We start from the raw sequence: 19,175 nt of genomic DNA on the forward strand, positions 1-19,175 counted from the left end.
ATGAATCAGACCTGCAGGCAGCCCTACTGTAAAACATCAGAGAAGGAGAAGCTTATTCTATCCTAAGCTTCATGTCCAGATGATGGACTAGATACCTGTTCATTGTGAAAACAAGGTCTTAGCTATGAGGCAGTACTGAACTATCTAACTGATCTCAGACCTTTCTGTGATATACATGAAGTCTTCTATTTTTATGCAAACAATTCTGTCAGCCTTTTCACTGCTTTAATGCATGAAAAAATGGCTTTTATCTAGGGAGTATGAAATTATTTCTCTCCAGTTTTTTTATATGCTTGTTTTCTTTTTAATTCATCTCAAATTTCTAATTTTGTACCATGGTAAAATACTGACTTATACCTCCATTCCCCATTAATAAGCCATTATTCCCCGACATTATTTGCCACATATGGTTAATCTAGCTTCCGTTCCTGTATATAATGAAAAGTTTAACATCTATGTGTAAATGTGGAGCCCAGGGTAAAAGACAGATGAAGTTCAAGGTTTTGAGCTGGAGATGAGAGAGATCAGAGCTTTCTCTGGCTAAAGGCACATTCTGAGAATCTGAGGGTCTATAAACTGCAATCTACTATTTGGAGCTGGTCTAGGGGACTGGTGGGGCTCCACTGATCCTTCATTCAAGTACTGTGCCAGCACCACACTGTTGTAATTAATTGCTGTAACATTCTAATAGACTTCACTTTCCGAACAGGACACTACTCTCATTATTCCTCTTAAGTTTCTAATTATTCACTCATTTATTGTTCCAGATGAAATTGAGATTGGATTTGCATGAACCATCTAATTAAATTTGGAAGGAATTGACACAAATTATGCCATTTAAGATTTATTTTTAAACCTGTAATAATCTTTTAATTGCTTTATAATGTTCAGTTGCAACTATGTAAACTTTTTGCTATAGCATTTTCACATATTATTCTTAATGCATACCAAAGCTACTTATGCATGATAATTATTAACTGTGTGCACAGCTAATTAAATTTTAATGGTTTAACTAGTACAATAGTAAAGACCCATATTTTCTTACAAATATGAATTCTGTCTCCTTTCTTATATCTCTATTTTATTTCTTCTTCCTATATTATTTACTTTAGGTAAAGAAAAATGAGCTTTGTTAATGCATTTCAAAAAAAATGTGTGCTAAAAATGATCATTTATTTCCTAAAACACAAACTACTAAAACTACTATGCTTTGGCTAAAAATATCTGTAACTAGAATTATTAGAATGAGTACTGCCAAGAGAAGAGTGTAAATAAGAACCAATGAATGGACAAACATCCCTCTCTTTGCACCAGGGTCTGTTCTGGTGCTCATTCCTTACATCAATATCCTTTCTTTTTTTTTTTTTTTTTGTAAAACAGATTGCTGGCTCCATGTCATTGCTAAATTTGTGATTCTACATCACTCTCAGTCTGCTCTTCAACAGTTGACCCAAATCCCTCAAGAACCTTCAGTTCTTAACAAAGTTACTTTTTTCCATATTGTTATTGTACAAATGCTTTCTAATTCAACATGGGCACTCTCCATTGCCAAATCCATAAAAGAGACATGTTATCAGCTACCTTCCAATGACAGATCTTTTATTTTTCACTGAAATAAACAACCATGGAGACAGGGCAAAGAGAGCACTGGATTTCACCATCTTGACTAACTATATCAGAGCCTATCTCAAAGACATTAAAATTAATGGAAGTCAGAGGCATGCAAACTTATCCCAGAAATTTCTTCCTCCACACCCCCCAGGATGGGAGGCAGGAAAGATACAAAAAGAAACCTACAAAAAGGACAGCCATTGTGTATATATACCACATTTTCTTGATCCATTCATCTACTGAGGGGCATCTGGGTTGCTTCCATATCTTAGCTATGGTAAATAATGCTGCAATAACCATAGTTGTGCTGGTAGCTTTAATATGGTCTTATTTGTGATCATTTGGGTAAATGTCCAAAAGTGGGATTTCTGGGTCATAGGGGAGCTCCATGTGGAGTCTTTTAAGGAACCTCCCTGCTACTTTCCAAAGTAGTTGAACAAGTTTACACCCCCACCAACAATGCAGTAGGGTTCCCTTCTGTCCACATCTCCTCCAGCCTCATTAGAGTTCTTGATTAGAGCCATTCTAACTGAGTGAGGTGGAATTTCAATGTTGTTTTGATTTGCATTTCTTTTATGGCTAAAGAGGTTGAGCATTTCTTCATGTGTCTATTAACCATTCTTATTTCCTCTAATAACAACAGATGCTGGAGGGGATGTGGCCAAAAGGGAACCCTATGTATTGTTGGTGGGAGTGTAAACTTGTTCAACCATTTTGGAAAGTAGTATGGACCCCAAGTTAAGAACTCAAATGTTTTTTCTTTCTTGCTATTGTGTCTAACATATTTATAAGCTATTTCTTTGTTGCTTTGTATGACCCTCCCCCCACACAGTCTAACCCCTGTTTTCACTCTATTTGATGTTGGTATAATTTGTAGAGGGGAAGGGAGAACACAAATTGTTTAAATAGGGATACAGGTGGACCCATTGCAACAATGAGATGTACAAGATGTTATATCGAAAATAAACTTTACAACTTTGGTGGGGGGGGTGGGGGGGACACACAGTGAGGGATGGGAAGGGGAAACAAAGGAGGAGGCAACAATGCTTGATAAGAAATGCACTCATTACCTTGCCCATGTAATTGTAACCCTCTGTATGGTATTTTCACAATTATAAAAAAAAGGACAGCCATATAGTACAGAAGAGAGGCCAGTTGCTGTGACCACTGGCTATGTAAAGAATGTGTCCTTCTATGTAATTGGCTCAGTCTTTAAGTACTTTTCTGATCCAGGAACACTGGTGCAGACTTTTTAAGGCTTACACTAGAATTCTTTAGTGTCTTTCATACACAAAATAGACTTTAAGTGTCCCTAAGATAAACACATTAAACCACTGTTTACTCAGAGGTTTAAGTTTGGGCCCTACAGGCCCTAAATAAAACTTTCTGAGAGAGTTACTTATTTCATTACAATAAGAAAAAAAATTCCTGCAATTTAAAAAATAATTTCAAGGTTTACATTTGTATAATCCCAGATGGATATCAATGATCAGGCACACTCCTCTTTTCTAGCATTAAAGTATGTTCTCCAAATCCACACTGGCTGTTCATTACAGGGTTTAGATACTTAAGGCCTTATGTTCTGGGCAAACGATTATGGGTTTATAACAACAATAAGCCATTATACAGCTTTCAGCAATTATAGAGTGCTTTCACATAATGTATAGTATTTCAATTTATTTCACACAACATGTTATTTTAGTTGATCCTCAAGAGAACTCTGTGAATTGCATAGAAGAGTCATTATTAGCAGTCTTTGAAATGTACAGAATTAAATTAATTGGTTTAGGGGTATAAAGCTAGCAAGTGGGTGAACAAGATTTGCATATCTGATGCTGTAATAACATTTAAATGTAAAAGCAGCTAATACTTATAATACTTATCAGATACTTCCTCTGAACCAAGTCCTCACCAGGAGTATTACTTTATTACAACAGATTCTAGAATAACTATATTTAACATTTCCTAATCTACTGATGTAGGGAAAGCTCAAAGTTCAATGCCATTTTGTTAAAATAGGAATTTTTATCACCAGCCGTTTTCAGATAAGAAAGTGAGTCACAGAAAAAAAAAAAAAGACAGTACCTTGGTATGACTGCCCAGATTTCATAGCTAAATTAGCATATGTGATTACTATAAGGGGATAAAGATGACACTATTTTTTTTATTCTATTCGAAAGCCTTTATGGGAAAATTATATGCTGTAGCACTAATCATGAGTGTGTGATTTAAAACATGGGGATACCATAACAGCTGGAGCATCAGCACTATATCACACAAAAGCAGCAAGTTCAGGAAAGAGAAGGTGCCCCCTAAGATCATACAGCTGGTAACCCACAGCTGGACACAAAAATCTGCTCTTTCTACCAAGCTAAGCCACTCACCATAAGCACAAGGATTTCTGCAAAAACTGAAGCCTACGGTAAAAACACTATATAGGGGTGCTCCAGCTAACAAAATCTACCTCAGCAATGTCACACTTAAGAACAGACATTTTCTTGAACTTTCAAACAATGGTTTAAACTGTATGTTCCCCTTGTAGTACCTGTCAAAGTTGTCATTAATTAGTGTAATCCATTTTATGATGTTATTCCTACTAGCCTGCAAGCCTCTTGAGATCAAGGACCTCAGTACTCATTCATGTCTACAGCCACTGACTGCAGCACTGGGAAACAGGCTTCAGTAAGTTAAGACCAAAGTAATTTGCATAGAAGTTTTGTTTCACTCAATATTTGGAATTTTTTAAACAATAATAATGAAGGCAATGCACTTTGGGGTGTGATGAGCCTATCTGCTACTTGCCAAGAGATGTAACCTCCTTCAGTCTGTTTCTTTACTTCATCATAAAAAGGTGTTGAGGACTTCATGGGATAGTGAATGTAAAACACTTATTCCAATGAGCCTAATGACTGCCTACAGCAATGAGAGTTAATAAGTATTAGCTAATGCCATTGAGGGGGCAGGCAGAAGCCCCCTTTGCGCTCAGGCCCAAAGCACAGATCTTCTCGATATGGAGAACAGAGTTATAAGAATATGATGGGAAGGGTAAACAAAGGAGGGGAGGAGGCAACAATGCTTGATAAGAAATGTACTCATTACCTTGCCTATATAATTGTAACGCCTCTGTATGGTATTTTCACAATAAAAAAAAAAGAATATGATAGACCTTTGTTATTATCACCTTACTAGTCACACCATTCCATCCCTCCTCTCCTGGCCACAGAGAAATTATTCCCCTGTGGATTCTCAAGTAAACCTGCACCACATAAAACCTAGTGTCATCATAGCTGAAAATCCACTTCTATACAGAAAGAAAATGGGAAGTGAGAGACAGAACATACACAATGTTAGAAAAAGAAAAAAAATCATGTTAAAAAATTAAATGAAATAGGCTCGGAAGGTGGCTCAGTGGTACAGTGCTTGCTTTGCATGCCTGAGACCCTGGGTTTGATTCCTCAGCACCACATAAGCAGAAAAAAGCCAGAAGCGCACTGTGGCTCAAGTGGTACAGCACTAAACTTGAGCTGAAGAGCTAAGGGACAGTGCCCAGACCCAGAGTTCAGCCCCCACAACCAACAAAAGAAAGGAAGAAATCTGTCTCAAAAAATAGAATCCCGGGGGGCTGGGAAGGTGGCTCAGTTGTAGAATGCTTGCCTTGCATGCATGAGGCCCTGGGTTCGATTCCTCAGTACCACATAAGCAAAAAGAAAAAAGCCGGAAGTGGCACTGTGGCTCAAATGGTAGGGCGCTAGTCTTGAGCTGAAGAGTTGAGGGACAGCGCCCAGGCCCAGAGTTCAGGCCCCACGACTGGACCCCCCCAAAAAAAAAACAAAGAAAAAGAGAAAAAATAGAATCGCTTCTCCTACCAAGAGAGTCCACTCAGATACCACTACTTGTTAAAAAAAAAAAAAAAAACTTTTTGCATGCTTTTTTTTCCTGCCAAATAGTTCTAATTTTTTTTAACTTTGAGCATAACAAGTTATTTAATATTAAGTTATATGTATTGCCCTAATATATGATCTTAAGACTGCATGTTATATAAATATCTAAAATGGGGTCTGGTGAGTTATTCACATGTACATGTTTTTAACATTATCCATGCCAAATCTCCCTTTAGGAACCACAGTTTCTTTCATCAATCATCAAAGAAAATAGCTTGCAGACACTACCATCTAAAGCACCCATCTCTGAATATTCTTCAACTTTACATGTCATTTCAAAAAAAGTAAAGAAACAACACTTAACTATCACTTAACTACATTAAGTAAATACTATTGGTAAATATGTTAATTGTAATTTAAGCAAAATGCAACACAGTGATCCTATGAAATTCCTTCTTATAAATACATTAATGCAACCTAAAATGACATGTGTTCTTTTGATCAGACATATTATCTATCACTCAAATGTCTAGATCTATTAATATTTTCCTTAGGAATAACATCCATAGTTCTGTGATCTATTTTGAACCTTGCCAAACATAAACATGTCTTTGTTAATGCACTTATCTTATTTTCAATCCATTTGAGTGGTCTCTGAAATCTTATTAGTCACAAATACTTGATTATACAATGTAACTGCTAAATCCCCCTGAGTAATCTCTTTCCTCAGTATTTTATATACCCCAGAAGTAAAGCCTATCAAAAAGAAAAAGACACTGTGATCCTGGGTAAATGTTATCTTTTTTTAAATTGCAGGCTGTTGAAGTTTATAAAGTTCTTTTAAGATCATTATGTCATTCAATTGCTAAATTTCCCCTTTAATTCTGAGTTTCACGTAACTGACAAGCATCATTCTGATACATGCCAGTTCATTCTTGAGACAAACAAGACAATGGAAAACAAACTCTGTCTGCCAATGGGATGTTCCTTCAGACTGATGGTGATTGCTCAATCAATATTCCTTGCTTATAGATGTTCAATCTGCTACAAATTCATTTAATTATACCATCACCCAGTTCATAACTGTCCATCACATCTAAAAGAGTTCCACAACAGACTCATGTCAAATAACTGGATGAAATTTGGCTCTAACAAGCATATCGTCTTGATATGTACGTTTAATAATCTTATCAAAAATAAATTAATTTAGTTTGACATAAATTAACTGAGAAAACCCACAATGCCTTCCGGGGATCTTAACTTCCATTTCTAAATGCTCACAGTCATCTGTTTAATAATATACTCAACTCCGGGTTGAGATAAAGCTCAATGATTTATGATTTCAGAATTTTGCCCCTTTTAAAAATAATAACACTTCCACAGCTGTTATTCTACATTCTTATTTTATGACTCATATGAGATCATTTATTCCTCATAACAACTCTATAACTAAGCAATTGAAGACTTAATTTATCCACTGTTACACAATCAATGAGAGGCAGAATCAAGATTTGAACCTTAAGTTTTCTAGATAATGGGTCTCTTGTTCTATTGAGATTATTCCCACAGTTATTAGCCATACTCCCTGTTCTATTCAGGTTCTTTTTGTGGTCTATTGGTAACTTCACACTTTTTCATTTCTCATCCCATCCCCTATATATTTTTTTGCTGGTCATGGGGCCTGAACTCTGGGCCTAGGTGCCATCCCTCAGCTCTTTAGCTCAAGGCTAGTGCTCTAACACTGGAGCCCACAGCACCACTTCCAGCTTTTTCTGCTTATATGGTACTGAGGAATGGAACACAGGGCCTCATGCATGCGAGGCCAGCACTATACCACTGAGCCACCTTCCCAGCCCTCTATTCTTTTTTTTTTTTTTTTAAGGAAACCTATACTAATTCAAAAGGAGACAAAGACAACAAAATATTTCAAAAATGGGGAATTGTCTTTGATAATAAAATTGCTCTGACTGATCTAGAACACTGCTAATTTCGTGGCAGTTTTTAAATATAGCATTAGTTATCTCAAACCAGCTTAGTGAATGAAAAACAAGTTTGCCAGAGTAAAATAAAGGTTTCCTGTTTCCAGAGCTGGAAAGAAGCTCTGAGATAGATATCACTGAGAATGTTAAATAAAAAAGCCTGCGTACATAAACTCCCCAAGATCTAGTAAGTATAAAATGCAGGTTATCTATTTAGATATTACTTTGATACATTCTGTAAATCAGACTGGTGAATGGCAGGATTCATAAAATCTCATGCTTACATACCATGTACATGCCCATGTCCCTGAATTTGATTCCCAACACAGTCAACAAATAGATTAATTAAATTTAAAAAGGTTACCCAGGTGCTGGTGGCTTATGTCTGTAATCCTAGCTATTCACTGAAACTGAGATCTGAAGATCAGGATCCTATTTTGAAGCCAGATCCTGGAGGAAAGTCCCTGCTATCCTTATCTCTAATTATCCACCAGAAAGCTGTAAGTGAAGCTATGTATGTCTCCAGCAGTAGAATGCTAGCCTTGAGCAAAACAAGCCTAAGAACCTAGAGACAGTGCCCAGGCTCTGAGTTCAAGCTCTGGGACCAGTACAAAAAATAGATAAATCAACGGAGCTGGGAAGGTGGTAGAGTGATTGCCTTGCATGCATGAAGCCCTGAATTCAATTCCTCAGCACCACATAAGCAGAAAAAGCTGGAAGTGGGGCTGTCCTCAAATGGTAGAGTGCTGGCCTTGAGCTGAAGAGCTGAGGAACAGTGTTCAGTCCTCATGACCGACCTCCCCAAAAAATAGATAAATCAATAAATAAATCAAAATTTAAAAGGTTTTCTATTTCTAAAGTAAGGGAATCACCTCACTTGTCAAATTATTTCAACTATCAAAGTTAACAGGCCCCCTCCTGTCCCCTCCCTGATGCTGAGAGACAGCTGACTCAGTGAGACTTTCACTAAACAAACATACAACACTTGAAGTTGTGTGGTGGAACCTCCCGTAAAGCTCTAAATATAACACAAACATGTCACTGAGAATGTTAAATAAAACAGCCTGCGTACATAAACTCCCCAAGATCCAGTAAGAGTAAAATGCAGGTTATCTATTTAGATATTACTTTTGATACAACTCTGTAAATCAGACTGGTGAGTGGCAGGATTAATACAATCTCATGAAAATTAAGGTGCTTATTGTGTATTTTTGTCCACACAGGGAAAAAAATCCTGCTGTGCATGTGGTTACCAGTGCTATCTGCAGTCAGAGCCGTCAGCCTCCTCTGCAGAATATATTCTGAAGCAGCAATCACTAGAGATCTCAGGAGTCCTTTCAAGGTATGAGTGTTAATAATAGTATCTTATCTTTATGTAATACTTGAAAGTATTTCATCATAGAAATAGGTCAGGCACTTTTCTAAGAACTCGACTATGTCAACACATTTAATTCCCATTCATCCAGATATGAAGGTATTCTTTTTCTGAAATGAGAAAACTGAGACAACACATGAATTCATTTAGACCCATCAGTCCCCACAGTAAGAAGTAGAGCTAGGATTCAAACCCATGTCCTCCTAATTCAAGTGGTCTGCCATCACAACAGATTAGCTTCAATCAAAATTAGCACTCTTACTTAGAAAATAACTTAGCAGTATCATTAAGATGTAAACTCAGTTTACCTATAGGTACCTTTTCTTTCTTTCTTTCTTTTTTTAACAGAAAAACACAACCTATTCTACAACTTCTACAAGCATTATGCTGAATTGCATCAATGGTGGGTAAATACACAAAAGTCCATGTGTACCATAATATAATTCATAACCATTACATAGAATAGACAAGGCATAATATGTACTTACATGAAAGAATGCCTATGAGAAAGTGATAAGTAAAAATAATCAAGGATAATATGTACAGAAGAAGTATAAAATCCAATGTATGTAATATTCATATGCAAATACCCACAAACCCCATCCACATTATATAAAACTAATGTTAAAAATTACTACACTATAGAATGAAAGGAAAAAGTAGAGGATAATATTTCATGTTGTTTTATGCTTTTGTACTTAAAACCACAGATAATTTTAGTAATCTTTTAACTGTATAGTTATTTAATATCTATACAATATAAAAGATATTAATTATGTATTTGTGGAGTAAATTATGTAACAGTTAATGACTAATCTAAAACAACTCCAAAAAGAAAATGAATACTCACCTAACAAAACAGATTTGTGCCTTATATTATAAAGTACAGAAGAAAGAATAAAGTACAGGTAGACTGGATTTTTTCTAAAGCAAACATTAATAATGATTTAATTCAATGATTTAATGAGTAATTCAAGTCAGAAAAATTATTCAATGTTGTCACAAACTATTATACAATACAATATCCTGATATATTGCCCAGAAGGAATTACTTGCAAAATATATCTTGGACAATTATATAAAATGACTGAGTTATATGGAATTATTTATTATTACATTATAATTTGAAATTTATTTGGTTCGGCCTACTTAAATGCTGAAGAATGACAACAATGATTCTTTTTTGTCACAATTAATAGCAACGTTTTAACCTCACTAGTTGGACAACAGCATTGCTTTCCCCTAATAATTCATCTATTTAATAATATTTACCAAGCACCTACATGCAATAAGATAAAAATACAATATAATACATCAGCACCATCTCTGGAGACACTTGTTCCATATTCACAGCCTACTTTACACACCTAATTCACAGAATTAGATTTTATGTCTTCTTTCAACTTATTCAAAATGCTAATCTAGCCAACACAGAATAATGACCTCTGCCGATCCTATTTCCATCAGTGGCATTGTAATTCAAATCTCAAGGCATCATTATGTTTGTGTGATTATTATGTTTTGTTTTCAGAGACTAGTACCTAATATAAACTTTTTAAAAATGAATGAAAGTACAACAAACAAATAATAGAAATGTATAGATGGACCTAATTTACTAGTTGTGTATATAGTCTTTGATCACTTCTGAAAGGTACTCTGGCCCATTTTAGTTTGAAAGAGAGCAGTCATAATCATGTAAATACTGAAGAGTTGACTACCAGTAATGGAATGAAGGATGGTTAGAGTTCAGTACAATGGAATGCCCAATCACTGGATCTCTTCTAGGAAACACAAGTCTAAACTCAATGAAAACTTATTGCAATTTGCTTTTTCTTTGGAGTTGACATCATGGGACCCGGCACTGAGATTTGCTGGATGCATGTTATTAGCCGTGTGGAAGAAGCCAAGCTCAGAAAATGAGTTTACTGAAGTGGACAGCAAAAGAGTTGAGAGTATCCTGAACATATTAATTCTTTTTTCTCTAGGTATTACTTAGGATATAACAGGCTCCTGTATTGTCATCAGGCTACAGTAGTCTTCCAGTAAATTCTCCTTTTCACTCAGTGCTTAGATAACCAAATGTTCAGGACCAATGTGTCTGTTATGATAAGTATTAAGGCCATAATTGCTTCATTTCACTGCATATTTTGATAGCCTCTGAGTTCAATCCCTAGCACCACAATAATAATAATAGTAATAATAATAGTAATGATAATAATAATAAAACTTTACAAAAACATAACTCAGCTGCTAGCTTTTGTAATTTCTTTTGCTAAAACTTCTATCACTGGCAATTCAAATTCTTAATGAACTAAAATGTTGAAAAGGCACAGTTAAATATATACTTTGATCCAGCCAGAGGTGATATCTAAAAATATTAAATGACATTATACTAGTGCAAGGAACTCACTAAACAAAGCTACACATAATTCTAACAGTAAAAAGTCTTTACCTACAACTTAAATCTGATGAATGGTAGTTGAAGGAATTCCTGCTTCCCAGGCTTCAGAAACAAAGTCTAACATTTTGAAAATATAAAGCAGGTGTCCTCAGATTTTTAGAAATATGACCCAAAGGCCTTTCTCGACTAGTAGGCTTAATGTGATATTGTGGTCCCTTCCTAATTGGAGTCATGCATAAAAATTGACCATAATGGTTTATTCACCCTGAGTTACTGTACTCAAGTAATTATATATTAAAGTATCTGCATCACGATTGATCCTAAGTAAATTCTTACTGCAATTATTTTTATATGCACTAGCTGTATTACCCAGCCAAATTTCCTCCATACCATTCCACATTCTGGTTCTCCCTCTTAAACCATATACTAGAAGAGAGGGAAGATTGCATTCACCAGGGCACCCAGCAAGCAGAACTGGGTTCAATCATTCAATATTTGTTAATATGAAATATAGTCTAGGTCTCTTTTCAAAGGAAATTAAATATTAAACACATAGCTTTGTTAACGAAAGATGCTTTATGAAAGCAAACAGTCCATTCCTAGCATTTCTTGGGTTCTGATTTTGCAAAACTGAATTCTGCTAACAACCACATTTTGAAGTTAAAATAAATATGATTAACTTTGATGTGAACAAAAGGTCTATTCGTTTGAAAGAAAGAATACAAAGAAAGAGTTACCTATTAGCCAACTCTAAATTAGCACTCACATAAAGTCTTAGTCAAATTGTTCCCAGAGGTCACCATTCAGCATTATTAAATTACATCTAAAGATAAATTAGACCAGATGTTGTCCTATTATATTCACTCAACTACAGAAGCAGGCATTGGGCTTTCAAGGAATCAGTCCTCCAAATGCAAACCTAGCCCTAAAAAAGTGATGGGCCTACTCTTATCCACCCTTGCTTTCAAGTTTGACAGATAGCTATGGCTGCTGCTTAGCTCTCAGGCACAGAGGATATATAAAATGATAAACCAGCGTCTAATCTGTATGGATTCCAGATGATGCCATATATAAACATAAAATATATCCACTATATAATATGGTAAATTAAAACACAGAGATGAGATTCTGTTTTGTGACCTTAGCCCTTCAGAGGTGGTCTTAAGTATAGTAATTATGATTAACTGACTGCACTAATCTATAATAGCTAAAATTTTGTTAAATAAGGAATTTACTGTGAAAGAGCTTAGGCCGATAAATTATGCCAGACTAAAAACAAGTGATTTCACAAATCAGAGACTGTGAATTTACAATTCCATCTCTCTTTGAGGAAATGATTGGTGGAAAATTACAGGAAATGTCCTGGTTTTGAGGTTTAAGTTGCCCACATAGAACAGACATGAGTGACTATCTGTAAATGAAGGGTTAGACATTATTCACTTCATTCTGGATGAATATGGCCAACATATTCCTTGTGACATGAAGGTCTACAGCTTTCAAAACTATTTTTCTTCATTCCCGACCCCCCCCATTCATACATGAAGGGGTTTGGGCTCAATGAGGAGTGTGTGATCCCACAGTGGTTACTGTATACTATAGAGAAGAGTGAGGACAGGTAGAAAATAGCCTGAGGCCGACTGAGCCCTCACTGGACAGGAAATTGAGACTGGGATTTCTGAGACAATGTGGTGGGAAATATAATCAGCCAGTGGGGGTGTTTCTTAACCAGACCTTAAAAGGTAGGAGTGAGGAGACTGAAGAGAAAGAAATGAAGGGGGTGGGCAGAGATTGGGGAAGGGAGGGAAGGAGAGAGGGAAGGAGGGAGAGAGGGAAGGGGGCAGGCAGGCTAGGTTCTATTCCTAAAAATAGGAAAGGAGGAAGAAAGGAAGGAAGAAGGGAAGGAAGAAAGGAAGGAAGAAAGGGAATAGGAGGGGAGAGGAAGAAAGGGAAGGGAAGGGAAGAGAAGGGAAAGGAAGGCTGTCAGTGTTTGCTTCCCTTTCCAGTAGCCTGGTAATCTAGTCATACCTTTTTAACAAAACACAATTTATCTCCACTTAGAAACTTGAACACATTTAAAATGTCCAGGTGCCCTTTTCACTATCTCTTCAACTATCTTGGAATTCAATTCCTGTTAACAGTAATTGCTCTATTCTTGCTAGCTAGAAAATGGTTCTTCTTAGAAAACAGCCAAGAGGAAAATCATTATTTTATAAGTCAAAAATATAAACAGAATTATCTAAGATGAAGCACAAAATTTTCCTTACAATAAAAAATCCTCTATTGTTTACTAGTTTAAAATATTAAAGCCCAAATATTGGAGAGAAAGATTTAATAAATCAACTTAATGTGGTGCAGAAGTAGGGCAAAGGGTCTTAACCTTGTTTGCCTAATCTACCTATTAAACATGTAATTATATATTTAGTGCCTCATAAACAGAGGTAAAAGTGGGCCTATAATAAAAACACCTGGTATGTAGCAAAGATTACATCTGTCAGGGTTGATAGAAATATATGACAGTAAAACTTAACCCCCAAGTTTCTGTGGATTAAAAGAAATCCTTACTTCTCACACAATATCTATATATCTACTAAAGAGCCAGGTTGACTGAAATTCTAGCCTGCTTCTAGCTTTTGTGATCAACAATGCCAAGGGAAGAAGGAGTTAAATTAAACACTGTATTTGAAGAGTTTCAAGCCAGAGATAACAAGACAATTATTATGACACAACCTAATTCAAGGCAACAAAGAAGTATGTTTGTGATTCTACAACTTGTTCTCGAGAAGGAAAAAAAAAATAAAACAACTGTGCACCAACATTCAAACTATAAGAAAATACCTTGTTTCCTAAAAAAAGAAAATGATAATGATGTAACCGAAGACAATCTCTGTTTCATGCTGGTGCTAATTATCAAGGCAGTGGTGTACATATGCACAAACATATGTGGCTGAAATGGTAATAAAACTAAGCTCATCAGAGTCCTCCTCTTTCTCCATCATTCAGTTTTTGTAGATGACAGCTTTCATGTACTTAGACTTGCTTTCATTTTCACTAAAATTGCCTACCACTAACACCTACAGAGCAAAAATTCCACAAGAAGACAAGGTAGATGAAATCAACTGAGAAAGACTACATCCTCTGCCAAAGCATTTAATAAATAAATAATGTTTATTGTTCATGAATGAATTGCATGAACCTGGTGAACTGTGAGCTTTGAAAATCATAAAGGAGAGCCATTAGATTAGAAAGAATATGTAATTTATGTATCTATCCACAGATTTGTCTTTTTCCAGTTCCCAACAGACCATCTTTCTAATCTTATTTAGTTCCTGGAATATGATTGGTAAAGACAGCATTAACAAAAAAGTGACAAGACACACAAATCAAAACTGGAGACAGGTTTTTCATTTATGCTGAATAGTGTATTTATTATATTCCTTCCTTAAAAATCCTGATCTAACTGGGATAATGTGTTTTTCTCTTTAAACACAGAGATGTCTTTAAGAACAGTGGAGTCTTCTGCCCAGAGCGGGGTATGAACAAAGATGAGCCCTGTAGTCTTCTCTCTCCTTCTGAGATACAGGTAAAGTTCCAGTTTCCACAGACCTCAGGGAAACAGTTTAAAAGAAGTGAAAGAACAGATATAAATGTCTGAAGCACTACGTCTGACTCATGTGGATTCTAGGAGAAGAGACAGGTTGTTAATTGACAATTGTTCATTGACATGGCTACAAGAACAGAGAAGTCTCCTTGAAATAAGAAGACATTAGCTAATTCAGCTGACCTTATCTCAGCACTCAGAGTACTGAGTGATACTTACTCTAGCAAGTTTGATCTCTTTGGCCAAGTTAGCATCTACTATTTCTGATGATCAACTCAGGGAAGAAAACAGTATTTTGCATAGTGGATAAAAACATGTGCTTTTATCCAGAAAATACCTAAAAACTTTATGTAGAAATATATATATATATATATATATATATATATATATATATATATATATATATATATATCAGTACCTAAATAGAACATATGCCAAATTGTTTTAAACTGTGTTAAAAATACTGCACACGGGACATTTGTAAATAACACAGAAGACACTAGTCTGTGGAGGAAAATAAAACAAACCATCCATGGCATAACTTCTGGCCTTTAAATTAGGAAAAGTAGGTTTCAGTAGGGACAGACCAAAGAAATATTTAGGATATTTGCAGTGACTGCCTTGGCTCTAACTTTTTTTAGTATAAAATATCATAAAAGCAACACCAAGAATAATCAATGGGAAAGCACCTATATAAGAATACTTAAGTTCCCGAGTGCTGAAGTTGGGCAGACATAGACTTTAATCATTCATGTCCCACTCACTAGCTGAGCAAGTTAACTGACCCTTTAGATAAAAAACAATAATAGTTGTCGTTTGTTTTCTTAGCATGCTTCCTATCTGCCTTTTATTGGTCATTTTGTGTGCATTTCTGTTCCATTCTGGCAGTGAATGTTAGTATTCAGGTCTTGTGGCCATTGTTGTGGATGAAGAACAGGCCTATTAACCAAGGAAGGGCAAAGTGAAGTCTTCCTGTAGCTGGTTGGCTCTCACTGCTTTGGGAGTTCTATGGAAAGGCAGCACATCATGGTAGGCAGCACATGATGGCACAAAAAAAGAAATCATGAAACTTACGGCCAGAGAGGAAGAAAGGAAGATCAGAACCCACAATCCTTTTTGAAGGCATACCACTAGAAACCTAAGACCTCCCACTAGACTGTCCTACTTAAAGGACCGCCTCTCAATAGTTGTAGGCTGGGGAGCAGACATTCAGCCCTAGACCATTCAGGGATACTCTAGATTCAAACTATAGCACTGTCCTTTTTTATTTTTATTTTTTGTTTTTGTCAGTCGTGAGGGCTGAACTTTGGGCCTGGGCGGTGTCCCTCAGCTCTTCAGCTCAAGGCTACATACAGCCCTACCACTTGAGCCACAGTGCCACTTCTGGCTTTTTTCTGCTTATGTAGTGCTAAGGAATGGAACCCAGGGCCTCATGCATGCGAGGCAAGCACTGTACCTGAGCCAACTTCCCAGCCCACTGTCCTTTATTAATAGGACTTTTATGATCATTGGTAGGCGATTCCATCACTAGCATTCCCATACACTAAAAAGAAGCCTTGACACTAAGCTTATAAATATGTCCCTTATCTACTTATCTACTTTGTAAACATTTCTAATCTGAGTTGTACTCTTGTACTCTATTTTGTAGGTAATTTTACTTTGATATTAGATAACTCTTCTTTTGGAAGTCATAGCAAATTTGTAGAGATCATCGTTGTATCTTATTAACATCAAACATATAAGAATATCACTTTTCGGGCTGGGAAGGTTGCTCAGTGGTAGAACGCTTGCCTTGCATGCCTGAGGCCCTGGGTTCAATTCCTTAGCACCACATAAGCAAAAAGAAAAAAAAGCCGGAAGTGGCACTGTGGCTCAAGTGGTAGAGCGCTAGCCTTGAGCTGAAGAGCTGAGGGACAGCGCCCAGGCCCAGAGTTCAGGCCCCACCACTGGACCCCCCCCCAAAAAAATAATATCGCTTTTCAGGCTCACACACCTGCAATCCTAGCACTCGGATCACAGGATTGTAGCTCAAAGCCAACCAGGGCAAGAATGTTCATGAAACTCTTATTTCCAATTAACCACCAAAATAGTGGGAAGTAAGCTTTGAGTTGAGCAAAAAAGCTCAGGGACAGTGTTAAAGCCCCACAACTGACATCTCAAAAGAAAGAGAAGGAAAGGAAGAGAGGGAGAGGGGGAGAGAGAGAGAGAGAGAGAGAGAGAGAGAGAGAGAGAGAGAGAGAGAGAGAGAGAGAGAGAGAGAGAGGAGGAAGGAAGGAAGGAAGGAAGGAAGGAAGGAAGGAAGGAAGGAAGGAAGGAAGGAAGGAAGGAAGGAAGGAAGAGAGGGAGGGAGGGAGGGAAGGAAGGAAGGGAGGGAAGAAGAGAGGGAAGGAAAACACTTTTAGATTACTGAATTTCTACTGCACTGCATAAATTTAAATTTACAGAGAAGAATCTCATTTGGGCCCTGAGGGCCTTTTTTAAGTTAATTACCAAATGTCAAGGCCCATATCTTATTTGATTCACATCATACCTAACATATTAAAGAGAGGAACTGAATATTTTCCGGTACAATTAATTATGATAACTATCAAAGTATATTCCAATGAAATAAAAGATACCAGTAGTGGCTGAAAGTAGATATAGGCTTTCAAATGTATGTTATCTAACTAATTCTGGGAAAATTTCATCCACTTATCCTATACAGTAATGATTCAGCAATGACACACAGAAATAAATTAAGAAGCTGGAAGTTTTATGGAGAAGCACTCCTCCCTTTCTTCAGATCTATTAAAAACATTTAAAAACCTGGCTCTACCTCCTGCTCTGAAACTGTTCCTTGGTTCACTTAATTCAGGTATAACAAAAACCAATGAAAGAAAGCAAAGAGTGCAGCACCACTGGGAAAAATTACAAACAAGAAAATAAGCAGAAAATTATAATATACCATAGCAACTAAAAAATACCATAGGAGAATATAAAAGCTTCTCAAAGGAAGTTGAAATCTGCAAGAAAGTCTGAAAATTTACCATAGAAAAAGAAGGGAAAAACCAACATGAACATGCCTGGAGGTTACTCTTCCCAGGCTCTGTCCTCATGGTCTAGGGGAGCATAGGGCTCTGCCCAATGATGTATAATCCCTTTCCACAATGTTAGATATCTGCACCTGCATATTTCTGCAGCTTCCCAGAGTCCTGTGGACAATGACTGAGGAGATAAACCATGCAGGAAACAGTCCATAAATAAATAAATAGATAAATAAATAAATAATAACAAGGGGAAAGAGTGGGGAGAGACCATTTCATGAAACAAAGGAACAACACATACGAAGTCCAGGCCAAGGATAGACAGTATGATTCATTTAAAGATCTAATAGCACTTTAATATGACTACAGTTTAGAATGCAGTGGCAAGTGAATTAAACAATGGGACCAAAGATCTATGCAGAAAACAGACCTCAAAGTTTTCAAACATGTGGGAACTATACACTTGGAATAATAGAAAGTTTTTAAAGAGGTACCTTGGACAATCTTCATAAGCAACTTCCAGATTTACTCTCACCTCTTCTCTATCTAGTTCTGTGTTCCAGTTGGCTGATCTCCATTAATTTCTTCATTAACCAGAAGCTTAGAATGGCAGGAGAGAAGTCTCCATGGTTCCTTCTTGAAGGGATTAAGGCTCTGTTCTGCCAGTGAAGGCCACAGTTTCTATCAGTCTACTTGACATAGGTAAAATCCATAGTTCTTGGTAATATTCTTCCAGTCTATTAAAAAGTTTCCTGTAAATATTTTCTGATTTACCTCAGGGTTTCTTTTACTACATGGTAATTTTTTAAATCTTTTTCCAGCAGGGAATAAGTTAGACTCATGTGAAGTATCTAGGAACCAATGTTTCTTTTTAAAAAGTGCAACATGAATGATTCTCCTTGATTGTTCTACTTTAATAGAGACAAGTCTTGAGTCAGTGAAACAAATTATGAAGTGGTTGCAGCAACTTGCAGAGATGAGATAGTAAGTTATTAACTGGAATTCTATAATATCAGACAGTGTACTGAGTATACTTACATATCTACATCTTATCCATTCTCTAAGTTAGATATTATTCTTTATTTAATAAAAAATGCAACTAAAACTTTTTTAAATGCTCAAGAAACACATATTAAGTGGCAGGATTTGCACTCCAACACAAATCTGCTTTATTTTTGACCATCAACACTCTATAATCTCCCTGAGCCACATACTTCTTGAATTAAGGTAAATGTCAATAGAAAGATATATGAATGTGAGAATTTAAAGAGTTAAAGAAGAAGGGATACACTGGCAAAATTCAATTA

General features: G+C 36.3%; 1 protein-coding gene and 1 pseudogene across 1 annotated transcript in view; one reads left to right on the plus strand and one right to left on the minus strand.

Moving 5' to 3' along the window:
* Window positions 1-19,175, minus strand: part of LOC138832050 (putative Polycomb group protein ASXL3) — a 51,236-nt gene that overhangs the window by 22,039 nt on the left and 10,022 nt on the right. The window lies entirely within an intron of this gene.
* LOC138832663 (small nucleolar RNA SNORA73 family) lies at window positions 17,893-18,079 on the plus strand (annotated as a pseudogene).

The sequence above is a fragment of the Dipodomys merriami genome, unplaced genomic scaffold (assembly GCF_024711535.1).
Source record: "Dipodomys merriami isolate MVZ:Mamm:240054 unplaced genomic scaffold, mDipMer1.0.p SCAF_2, whole genome shotgun sequence".
In the NCBI taxonomy this organism is placed as follows: Eukaryota; Metazoa; Chordata; class Mammalia; order Rodentia; family Heteromyidae; genus Dipodomys; species Dipodomys merriami.